This window comes from Lithobates pipiens, unplaced genomic scaffold, assembly GCF_037356315.1.
Source record: "Lithobates pipiens isolate NorthernLeopardFrog02 unplaced genomic scaffold, aLitPip1_a1.2 Scaffold_19, whole genome shotgun sequence".
In the NCBI taxonomy this organism is placed as follows: Eukaryota; Metazoa; Chordata; class Amphibia; order Anura; family Ranidae; genus Lithobates; species Lithobates pipiens.
In genome coordinates this window covers 423188990-423201263 of record NW_027507764.1, presented here as the reverse complement: position 1 = coordinate 423201263, position 12274 = coordinate 423188990, and positions in this window count along the sequence as shown.

Below are 12274 nucleotides of genomic sequence, written 5' to 3'. Positions count from 1 at the left end.
TTCCGATCAGAAATTCTGATCGTCTGTAGCAATTCCAATGCGCAAAATTCCTACGCATGCTCGGAAACAATTCCACTCATGCTCGAAAGCATTGAACTTAATTTTCTCAGCTCCTCATAGTGTTGTACGTCACCACGTTCTTGACGGACGAAAATTCAGAGAACTTTTGTGTGACCATGTGTATGCAAGCCAAGCTTGAGCGGAATTCCGTGGGAAAAACCAGCCAAGATTTTTTCGACGGAAATTCCGCTTGTGTGTACAGGGCATTAGACCCTTTTCACACTGAGGAGTTTTTCAAGCGCTTTTGTTTTTAAAAAAAAGCACATGAAAAGTTCATGAAAACTGCTTCCCTTTAAAATCAATTGATGCTTTCACACTGGTGTGGTGAGCTGGTAGGGAGGTAAAAAAAAACTCCTGCAAGCAGCATCTTTGGAGCATGTTTGGAGAGCTAAAAGAAAGCGCCTCAAAACCATCCTTCTCCATTGAAATGAATGGGAAGTGCCTGAAAAGCTCTTCAAAAGCTCCTCAAAGGCACCTCTAAATGGTTCTTGCAGCAGTTTTTTGAGTCATCTGACATTCAAAAAAGCACACTGCTAACTCCTCAAAGGCTCCTGAAAAGTGCTTAAAAAGTCACGCAAAAGGACACGCCATACTCCACATAACACTTTATCAGAAGTTATAGAAACCAGTTTCATTCCTTTTGGGATAAAGGTTTTACATAAATGAATAAAAGCTGACCATTGTGAGCACCTTGGATTGGTGGAATTGGTAAGCTGTAAGTTAATAAAAGAAAATTGGAGGGGGGGGGGGGGCTTAATAGCACTTTATGTATTTGAGTAAAATAAGATAAAATTGCATGCCAATCTTAGAGGGATAGATTTTTTTAGAGGCAAAGGCTCAAAGACATCTGGATAAGAATCCTTATATAAAAAACAAAAAAGATAACAAATATTTTCAGCTGAGTCTAATAAAACCTAAACATTACAGTAACTTTATATTGTGTATCATTTTTGTGAATGCAAACTCATGATTGCTAAACTCATAAATGCTTAGCTAAATACTGTTTTTTATATAAGTGTAGTCTCTAGCTATACATTTTAAAATGCATTTGTTAAAGATAATGGATCAAAATGTTTTGAAGTCACTTTTACCTTGCACTTTAAATACTGCTGAGTAAACGGAAGTGAAAATCAATATTTTTTTTACTTTTTTAAGTGTTTGCCACTATAGCAGAAAACTGGCATTGCACAGTGCCTTGACATTACAGACAATCATTTTAAAAAGTCACAGCCATAGTACATTTCATATTACACATGTACCCAATTCTATGATTAATGAACTGCTGGATATCCAAATACTGATATTCTGGAGACATAAGAACGTTAAAGGGTAAGGGATGCCTGTAGATAAAAACAAAGGGTGCCACTTCGACTAAAGTTGGATAACGCCCTTGCTATAGGTGTAGGCCATCTACGTACCTCCCAAAGCCTGGCCAAAAAACTCCAACAGATGGCATCATTCCATCCTGTCTTGTTGCTAGGAGTTTCACAATAGCCAGTTCTCAAGCCCTTGCACATGTATGGTTCTATATTTCCTACATCGCAGCATCACTGAGCTACTGTAATGGGGAGAGAGTGCTCCTGTGATAGTGGGAGTAATGGCTGGGAGTGTCTTAGCAATTGCCTAGCAAAAATGCAGGATAGGCATATGCTAACTGATGGAGTGTGCTAAGACACAATTCCATTATCCAGCTTTGGTTTTATCTACAGGTGTACCTTTCCTGCTTAGGCAGCTTTTTTATGGTAAAGGTGAACTAATCCTTGATAGAGCTGCCTGACTAATATATTAAAATATGGCGTACGTATAAAAATAGCAGAAGTATTGCAAAATGGAAAGTGTTGATATATGTGTTATTTTTTCAAAAAATTCTAGTATATGAAATAATTCTAAGTCTTTGTAGCAGACTTTCCAGTATTAAAGCAAGTCCATACTTGTCAGAATATGTTAACCTAATGGTTTATATATAACGCATTCTCCAGACGCCTTATGGTCAAGCTCAGTTAAATGATCCATGAAAAGGCCATATTTGCTAAGCAGTGTGTTTTTCAGCGTGTCATCTATACAAAAAACAGTCTGTGGGACAACAGGAAGGTCGAACACAAGCATATCCACATAGCCCGTGTCCTTGCAAGGTCTGCCAGACAGTTGAGATAAGCAAACTGGCCTCTATCTATCGCTGATGCTTAGCTAAAAATATCCACCTTCCGAAAAACAAATCTGCTAAGCAGGTAAAGAAGTTTTGTATAAGTGGGTTTCCTCATTCTCTTGGCATGTCTTAAAGTGAACCCGTCAGCCATATTAAACATTTAAAAACTCAGGAGCAGGTAAAAAGAATCTTTTGTGGGCATCTCTGATTTAATTTTATTTTACCATACCCAATGCCAGTAGTCTAAATAGTAAAGCTTTCCTGCACTGGGTCATGGGTCATATCTGTATAAAGAAAGCAATGATGATAATAGGTAGACTACATTTCCATTTTGCTTCTTTCTAGCAAACATTAAACCACCAAACTAAAAAATGTGTGTCCTCTTTAGCGTATGAGTTTTTAAACTGACGATATCTTATCCACAAAAAATATCACAAACATCATGTGATTTTTTTTTTTGACTGTAAAACACATTGCTTCGTATGAAAAGTTTAGTTTATAGTTAGATACTCAACAGCTGTTCATAGTAAAAATGTATTATAGCTGAACTCCTGCTGTCGCAAGGGTGGCTAACTATTGCATTCGCTAAGTAAAGTAAAACCTGGAGAAAAGCAAACGGACTAAGGAGCTGAATAATTAAGAGGGGGAACAGTTTCAGAAAAAAAATGTGTAGGGGGTGTAGGTCTTACCTGATTGGAGACTGAAGGCCAGATATGCAGGGTGGAACCACAAGGGTTGTTCAAGTGAAGGATGCTGGGTATTCCTTATGGAAAGTTCAGGCAAAGAGGAAGTTTCCCTTGCCTCCCACCTGTTTGTTGTAAGTCAAGGGTTGTGGGAGGTATTGATTACAAAAATAATAATAAAACATTTTGTCACAGCAGCTTGGCAGGTGAGGGGGTCTTTGGAGGTTAATTTAATACTTGAATTGTTGCAAAAACTGGGGAGCCCATCTGGGATACCACTATTTCACTTGGCTAGTTATTGGGGGTCACCTGGGGATAAAAGTAAGAATGTGTTAGTTCGTAACATCTTCAAGCTGGTTGGAGCCCAACTGGGGACATGAGCGATTCTGGTTAAAAATTGTGCCTTTTATGGACACCCAAAGACCCCCTCCTAGTTGCATTGTTGAAATTGTTTATTATCCACTTGCTTACTGGGCACTTAAACACCCTTCCTGCCCAGACCAATTTTCAGCTTTCGGTGCTCTCACACTTTGAATGACAATTACTCAGTCATGCAACACTGTACCCAAATGAATTTTGTGTCCTTTTTTTCCCACAAATAGAGCTTTCTTTTGGTGGTATTTGATCACCTCTGGGGTTTTTATTTTTTGCGCTATAAATGAAAAAAGACCGAAAATTTTGAAAAAAAACGCATATTTCTTTGTTTCTGTGACAGAATTATGCAAATTATTAATTTTTCTTCATAAATTTTGGCCACAATTTATACTGCTACATATCTTTGGTAAAAATAACCCAAATTAGTGGATATTATTTGGTCTTTGTGAAAGTTAGAGAGTCTACAAGCTGTGGTGCGAATCGCACAAAATTGATCACATCTGATGTACTGGTGGCCTATCTCGCTTCTTGTGACCCAAACAAGTCAGGAAAGTACAAATACCCCCCAAATGACCCCTTTTTGGAAAGTAGACATTCCAAGGTATTTAGTAAGAGGCATGGTGAGCTTTTTGATGTTGTCATTTTTTTCCCACAATTCTTTGCAAAATGAAGATTTTTCATTTTCTTTATTTTTCTCCACAAAATTGTCATTGTAATAGGTTATTTCTCTCACGTGGCATGTGTATACCACAAATGACACCCCCCAAAAAATTCTGCTACTCCTCCTGAGTATTACAATACCACATGTGTGGGACTTTTTCGCAGCCTGGCCACATAGAGAGGCCCAACATGCAGGGAGCGCCATCACGTGTTCTAGGAGCATAAATTACACATCTAACTTGTTGACTACTTATTACACTTTTGAAATACCAGGACAATGACACGTGACACTGATGACAGATGGCACTGATACGTGGCAATGATGACACTTATACGTGGCACTGATGACACGTGGCACTGATGACAGATGACACTAATATGTGGCACTGATGACACGTGGCACTAATACGTGGCACTGATGACACGTGGCACTAATACGTGGCACTGATGACACGTGGCACTAATATGTGGCACTGATGACACGTGGCACTAATACGTGGCACTGATGACATGTGGCACTAATACGTGGCACTAATACGTGCCACCGGTGACAGATGGCACTAATACGTGGCACCAATGACACGTGACACTGATGACAGATGGCACTGATAAGTGGCATTGATGACACGTGACACTGACAACAGATGGCACGTGACACTGACAGGTGGCACTGATGACAAATGGCACTGATACGTGGCACTGATGACAGATGGCACTAATACGTGGCACTGATGACAGATGGCACTATGTGGCACTAATAACACGTGGCACTGATGACAGATGCCACTTATACGTGGCACTGATGACAGATGGCACTGGGGACAAATGGCACTGACAACAGGTGGCACTGGGGACAGATAGCACTGCGGGCAGGTGGCACTGGGGTGGGGTGGATTGCACTGGGGTGGATGGCACTGGGGCGGATGGCACTGGGGCGGATGGCACTGGGGCAGGATGGCACTGGGGCGGATGGCACTGGGGCAGGATGGCACTGGGGCAGGATGGCACTGGGGCAGGATGGCACTGGGGCAGGATGGCACTGGGGGGGGGGGCATGGCACTGGGGGGGGGGGTGGCACTGGGGGAGGATGGCTCTGGGGGAGGATGGCACTTTTTATTAAACTTTTTTTTTACTTTTTTTTTTTTTTTTTTACTTTTTTACACTGACGGCTGCTGCAGCCGTTCTTCTCTCCCCTCTCACACGCTGTCTGTGTGAGGAGGGAGAGCGGCGCTGAGAGATGATCTCATATGTTTACATATGAGATCATCTCCCATTGGACACGCCGATCACGCTGTAAACGGCCGCTGTGATTGGCCGTTTACAGCGATCTGTGTTTGCCTGTCCCCGGGGGACACGGCAAACACAGAACTTCCGCGATGCGCGCCCGCGGCGGCGCGCATTGCGGAAGTAAACACCAGGCCGTCCAGGGACGGCCAGGCACGGGAAGCCGCCCGCCCGAAGGCCGGCATTCGGCTATAGGGCGGGCAGGAAGCGGTTATTAATGTCGTTATTTATTTCATTTTGTAAATAAAATGCCGTTTAACCACTTCAGCCCCGGAAGGTTTCACCCCCTTCATGACCAGGTAATTTTTTGCGATACGGCACTGCGTTGCTTTAACTGACAATTGCACATTCATGTAACGCTCTACCCAAACAAAATTGATTTCCTTATAGAACTTTCTTTTGGTGGTATTTGATCACCTCTGTGGTTTTTATTTTTTGCGCTATAAACTAAAAAATAAGACTGACAATTTTGAAACAAAAACAATATTGTTTACTTTCTCCTATAAAACATATCCAATAAAATAAAAAAATAAAAAATCAAATTTCTTCATCAATTTAGGCCAATATGTATTCTGCTACTTATTGTTGGTAAAAAAAATCCCAATAAGCGTATATTAATTGGTTTGCATAAAATTTATCGCATCTACAAACTATGGGATATTTTTATGCCATTTTAATTTTTACTAGTAATGGTAAGGATCAATGATTTTTAGCGGGACTGCAAAATTTTTTGGGGACCAGTGACACTAATACAGTGATCAGTGCTAAAAAAATGCACTCTTACTGTACTAATAACACTGGCAGGGAAGGGTTTAACATCAGGGGCGATCAAAGTGTTAAGTGTGATCCTAGGGAGTGATTACTGTGTGGGGGATGGCTTAACTGGAGGAAGAGCTTAGCAGAAACACAAGATCTCCATTTTCCTCTCTGACAGAATGGCGGTCTGCCTTGTTTACATAGGCAGACCACCATTCAGCCTCTCCTGTCAATGATCGGCGGTTCCCAGAGGACACCACGTCCGCCAGACCTGCTGAATGGCCCCCATTGTGTCCAATCATATCGGGATTGGGTCGCGGCGGTACTCACCCCAGACCTAGAAGGAGACACAACGTACAGGTACGTTCTTTCATGTAGCTGGGCCACCCCTGCTGCAGTAAATGTGCAGTGGGTGGACCGGAAGTGGTTAAACCCATATCGTGTTTTTATTACAAGTTAGTAGAAAGACCGAAAGAGACAAATCTTTTAGTCAAGCCTATTAACAAGTATGTAAAAATCTGAATGAGAGTTATTGTATTCTTTGGATTGACTGAAATATAAAGTATCTTTCATAATGTATAATATAATTTGGATACAGTTCACATGTACTCCTGAGGAAGACAAGTGTTTAAAATGTATTGAGTGTAGTGGACTTTGTCATCTTTTAATAAGAACCATTCATAATTGATCATGTTATCGGTATACTGTATAAATACATGATGTATGAATTGATCATAATGTACATCTTTTATTAGTATTTAATAAAGATGATGTTTTTACTGTATTATTTTTTCATTACCAACATATTTGTGTAGCGCCCTAAAAAGTCCCTGCTACAATTGTAGGCTATTTTATTTATGGATTTTGGGATGTGGGCACATTAGCATAGAGTGTTCTTATTTGTCGTGTTACATAAACAGGTCCACAATATTTGTTTGTCAGCTTGATGTGTTTCTGCACACTCATCATAAGGCATTAGGATTTAAAGTGGTTGTAAAGGCAGAAGGTTTTTTATCTTAATGCATTCTATGGATTAAGATAAAAAGCCTTCTGTGTGCAGCATCCCTCCTAACACTTACTTGAGGTCCCCCTCTGTCCAGCGATGTCCACGAGCATCTCACTCATCTGAGATTTTCCCTCCTGATTGGTTGATACACAGTAGCGGTTGATGAGCTACAGCGAACCATTGAAGCCATACTCCTATACTGTAATTTTGTACAGTAAAGGGGAACTTCAGTCATTTTTTTCAACTTTCCATCTATTAAATCTTCTGCCCTTGTTGTTTTAACTTTGGATAGTAAAAACATTTTCTTTTCTGCCAGTAAATACATTATATAGCCCACTTCCTCTTTCTTGTTTGGTAGAAAGCTTAGGCATATGACATCATGCACAGCGCTCTCTCACTCTGGTGAGAGTTTGCCAGGAAGGGAGGTGGGGTGAGTCATAAGAGGGCCAATGGGATCTGCAGAGCTGGAGGTGTTCCTCTGTGTGTCTGTGTAAATCCAGGAAGTGAACAGGCAGCCTCTTCAGCTGCCCACAGTTAAAATGGATGCAGCCAGACTCAGTGGAGGAGATTTCTGCAGCATATTTGATAAGTACAAAATCACAGTATATATAAAAATATATGCAAAGTGGTTGGAGGGAAGCTTCAGAATGGCAAAGATGTTTTTATTACAGATTATGCGACTGCAGTTCCTCTTTAAACAAATGATTAGTCTAATACAAAATCTTTCTTAATTCCTTAGACATTGCAGCTTCAAGATGAATATATAACGTATGTAAAATTATTTTTATTGAAATTTGTTTTTTTTGTGTTTGCGCTAATTAAGAGGGTGTAATTAAAATAAACAGATCTGTGACTTCATGGTTCGAGTGTGGATAGACACAGCTCACTGAATAGACCATCCTTTATCAAGTTGCATTTGTCTGATGTCCATGTGTACATCTGTCCTAAACCATGAACCAAACAGAGACAGAAGTACAATTAAATCACACTTGTTTATTAATAAAAATTAAAAAGGTAAATAGAGTAAGCTTAGTCAAAGCATAGCCAGAATCCAGTAACCAGATCGGGTAATCAGCCAGGCCAGAGTTCAATAACCAGATCGGGTAATCAGCCAGGCCAGAAGTCAGGGATCCAAGTGGAGGAACAGCAAGCAGGATAAGGAGCCAGAAGGGATGTCAGCAAGCCAGTCTTTAAACAGGAACGCAGGCAATGGTTTCTTGTGATGTGGCCAAGACGAAGGCAGAGATGAAGTGAACTGGACAGCTTTAAGTAGGCAGATCAGACGAGCATGATCTGGAACAGCTGGTAACTGTGGAGAGAGATGAGAGCTGGCAATTAGCCAACAGCTGAGCAGCCAGCCCAGAGAAGGAAGGGCTAAGCCAGCCCTGACGACATCAGATAAATTCCGCTGTACTCAGCATTTGGTGCTAATTTTTTATTTTTGTTTACACAAAAAATTTACATTTAAAAAAAATTGTTACCAAATATTGTGACATGTTAGAAATAGATTTCATGCAGTGCAAAATGGTTAAAATTAGTCTTGGAATAGAAAGACACATGCCTACATGTATCTTTAATGGTATCTTATAAGTATAGCATCACATCTTTATATTAAAAAAACATTTTTGTATTTACAAATCTCTAAAATGCTTAAATCAGAAGTACTAATAAAACAATTGATGCAGTTTAAAAATAAATTCTGTGTCTCCTCCCCCAGGTTACAGCAAAGATGCATCTCATATGCTCCTTATGGAGGATCCTATGGTTATAACACACAAATGTAAATCAATATTATGTGTATATGTTTATAGATTACATCACCTACATCTGTAATCATCATCAAATACTTATATCCTTTTATTATATATAAACAGTTCCACTTACAAAACCAACATGAATGGAATAAACCTCATCATCAATCATGCCATCTCTGTGCGAGCCCGCTCTTGCATCCTGAACCAGGAGGAAAAAACACAAGGGATAAGGGAGATCATCCAACACTCCAGACAATGGTTAAGATATATGATCTGTCAGGTCATGCCAAACACATCCACCTTCCTGATCCTACTGTATCTAACGCCATTCCTTAAAGGAATTAATATGAAGCATGTCCTTATGTTTCTTTGTGGTCTTCATTTCATCAGCAACTGTTCAAGTAGAATTTGGTCAAATGTTAGAAAGAATATACATGAAATGTAGCCTAATTATATTTAATGGAATGGAATGTATATATGAAGAATTTCAAGTGCTACATCCACTGACCTTACATAAATCCATGCTGTCAAATCAAAAAAAACATTCTAGGACAGGAGGCCATCCCAGAGCCATTCACAAAAATCTGAACTCTACTTTTGTGACAGTGTGCTGAAGAAGGATGCGATTCATGCAAGAAATGTTTAATTGATACATTATTGCTGTAGCTCTGTGGTTGGACACGTTGAATGTAATTTAGGAATCTACATTCATTATTTTTATTAGCATTTCTGTTTTAAGCATTCAAAAAAAAATTTAATAAAATCGGTACTGTTCCTGTAATCTTTTTTAATTTAAAAAGATTTGATAATGTATTTGAAAGATAGCCATAAAATTCCATTATCATGTTACACACAAAATGTTGTTTGTTTGCCTTTAAATAATGTTGTCCCCTACTCAGTCCGTAACTTGGAGATGCTCTGTATAGTTATTCCCACCTTCTTTTCAATGTGTCTTTAGTTTTTGTTCTGCGCACATGTAATTGCTCAAGCTAGACATTCTATAATGTTTTTGATCTATCTGATGTTATTTGGATCGAGTCACTGTCTGCCAATGCTGCTGAGATTGTAAGTTATAGCTATCTCACCACAACTAGATCAGTTTTAGAGATCATACTTGCAATGCTTAGATTGGGGAAGCAGAAAACCAGCTAGGCTTGTGCTTCTCTATTCTGTTAACTATTCTGTTAACTTAGTGAAGATATTGGTACCCCCCCCCCCCCCACATACACACACACACACCCTGTGTGCAAATACCTTTCCCAGATATTACTTCGAGTTAATGTATCTATTTAAAACTAGTCTTGTCTAAAACCAATTGATTCAGTTTATGCCTTCTGGTTTGTTGCTCATAAAAGTATAACACACATAGAATTAGTAATAATGAATTGTTTATTTCATTTAGAAGATGAGTACAGAGAAAAATTGTATTGGCTACAGAAAGTAGCAATCCAGTGTCTGCCAAATCATTACTCATTGGTCACATGACATCTTTCATGGATTCATCTGTAAGACTAACTAGCAAAAGATTGACACCATACTAAGAATAGTATACTAATATTGATGACAGATATTCTGTAATCAGAACCAAATAGAGTCTGCCATTGCTGAAAATGATTGTTGCCTGACTAGCTCTGGTGACAACACTGAAACGCTAAACCATAATAAGCAAACATATCAGGAAAGTCAGATATAGGTGCCAACATTTCTAATCTGTATACATGTCCCAGGTCATTGACTCAGAATAGTCAGAAGTCATTAAATCAGTACTGTATACTATCCAAACAGTTAGCATTTTTAGAAGAAGTGGTCAGTAAAAAACAGCCTACGTACTTCATCATTTCAGGTTTTACCATATGTGCAAACATTCTAGAAGCTGAAGGTCACTCTGTTGCTGAATAAAAGGTTATGTTCAGATCAGCTGGCAGATTACTACTAAGCAGTTGGTCTGTGAATGATCATGTATTTAGCTGCTGGAAATAAAATGTGTTCTTGCAAGCCTATACAGCATGAAAACCCTATGATTAGGGTTAACTATAAAACATATAATAAAAGATTTGCTTCATCAGTTATTCTTTTCACTAGGTGACTCACCCAGTATAATAGTTAAATAGTAAAAAATTACTGTCTACCAGCTCACCAGATTGACCGTGGTCCTCTTCCTACAAGAATCTGGTCATTCTGCATGATCCTCTGCAGACCCCCCATGTATATCCTTGTATAATATGTTTCTCAGGAGAAGGTTTAAGGCCTGTACACACGATTTGAAAATTGGATGGAAAAATTCATACGACGAGCTGTCTGCCGATTTTCAGATCGTTAATACGGTGCTTTTGACAGCCGATTTCGCTTTTTCGGCAGACAAAAGCTGGATGTGCAGACTATATAATTTTTGACGGATGTGAACTCAACGTCCGATTTTTGTTTCATTAGTATGGTTTTCGTATGAAAAAAATCATAAGAGCAAGACTACACATGCTCAGAAATGAAAGAATACATACAAAACTATTCAACACATTACATGACTTCTGACGTTGTATTCTGTCGTACGAAAATTTATGTATTGTAAGTAATCTCTTCACTTTACACATGAGACTAGTATGCAACAAAAAGTGGACGTTCGGTCATCTGAAAATCTAAGCGTGTGTATGAGGCTTAAATGACTGACCTTAAGTGTTTCTTAATGCCAAATTCTGTATTAAGGACAATTTTAGTCTCATTAACATACAATGCACAAAAAACCCAACTTCTAAACCTTTAAAGTAAATAGGCAAAACTTTTTTTTTCCTTTTGGATAGATTTTTCTTCACCATCTCCCATTTCAGAGATTTTCCTTCACTTCCTGTCCCACAGCCAAACAGGAAATGTGAGAAAAATCCCTTCAAATTAAGGAAATTCTGTGGGGACCCCAGGTCACTAGAACTAGTGTCCCCTTTATTACAATTCTGGGAATAATGCAAAATTTGGGATTTTCTTTTACTTTTAATGATAATGGTAACAGAACAAATAGAGGGGGCGAATCCCCTTAACAGGATCACAAACAGCATGCTAATCCCTCTCCACTTTATACAAAACTAAAAAAAAAGTCTTGCCTTTAGTTATACTTTAATCACTTGACCTCTGGAAGATTTACCCCCCTTCATGACCAGCCCATTTTTTTGCGATACTGCAGTGCGTTATTTTAAATGACAATTGCACAGTCATGCAACGCTGTACCCAAATAAAATGTATCTCTTTTTTCCCACAAATAGAGCTTTCTTTTGGTGGTATTTGATCACCTCTGTGGTTTTTATATTTTTACGCTATGAATAAAAAATGCCGACAATTTTGAAAAAAAAAAATCAACATTTTTTACTTTCTGATATGAAACATATATGTAATAAAAAAAAAAGAAAAAAAAACAATTTCTTCATAAATTTAGGCCAATAAGTATTCTAGTACTGCTACATATTTTTGTTAAAAAGAAATCCCAATAAGCGTATATTGATTGGTTTTTGCGCCTACAAACTATAGGATATTTTTATTTATTCAGTTATGGCAGCGTTCAGCGTCT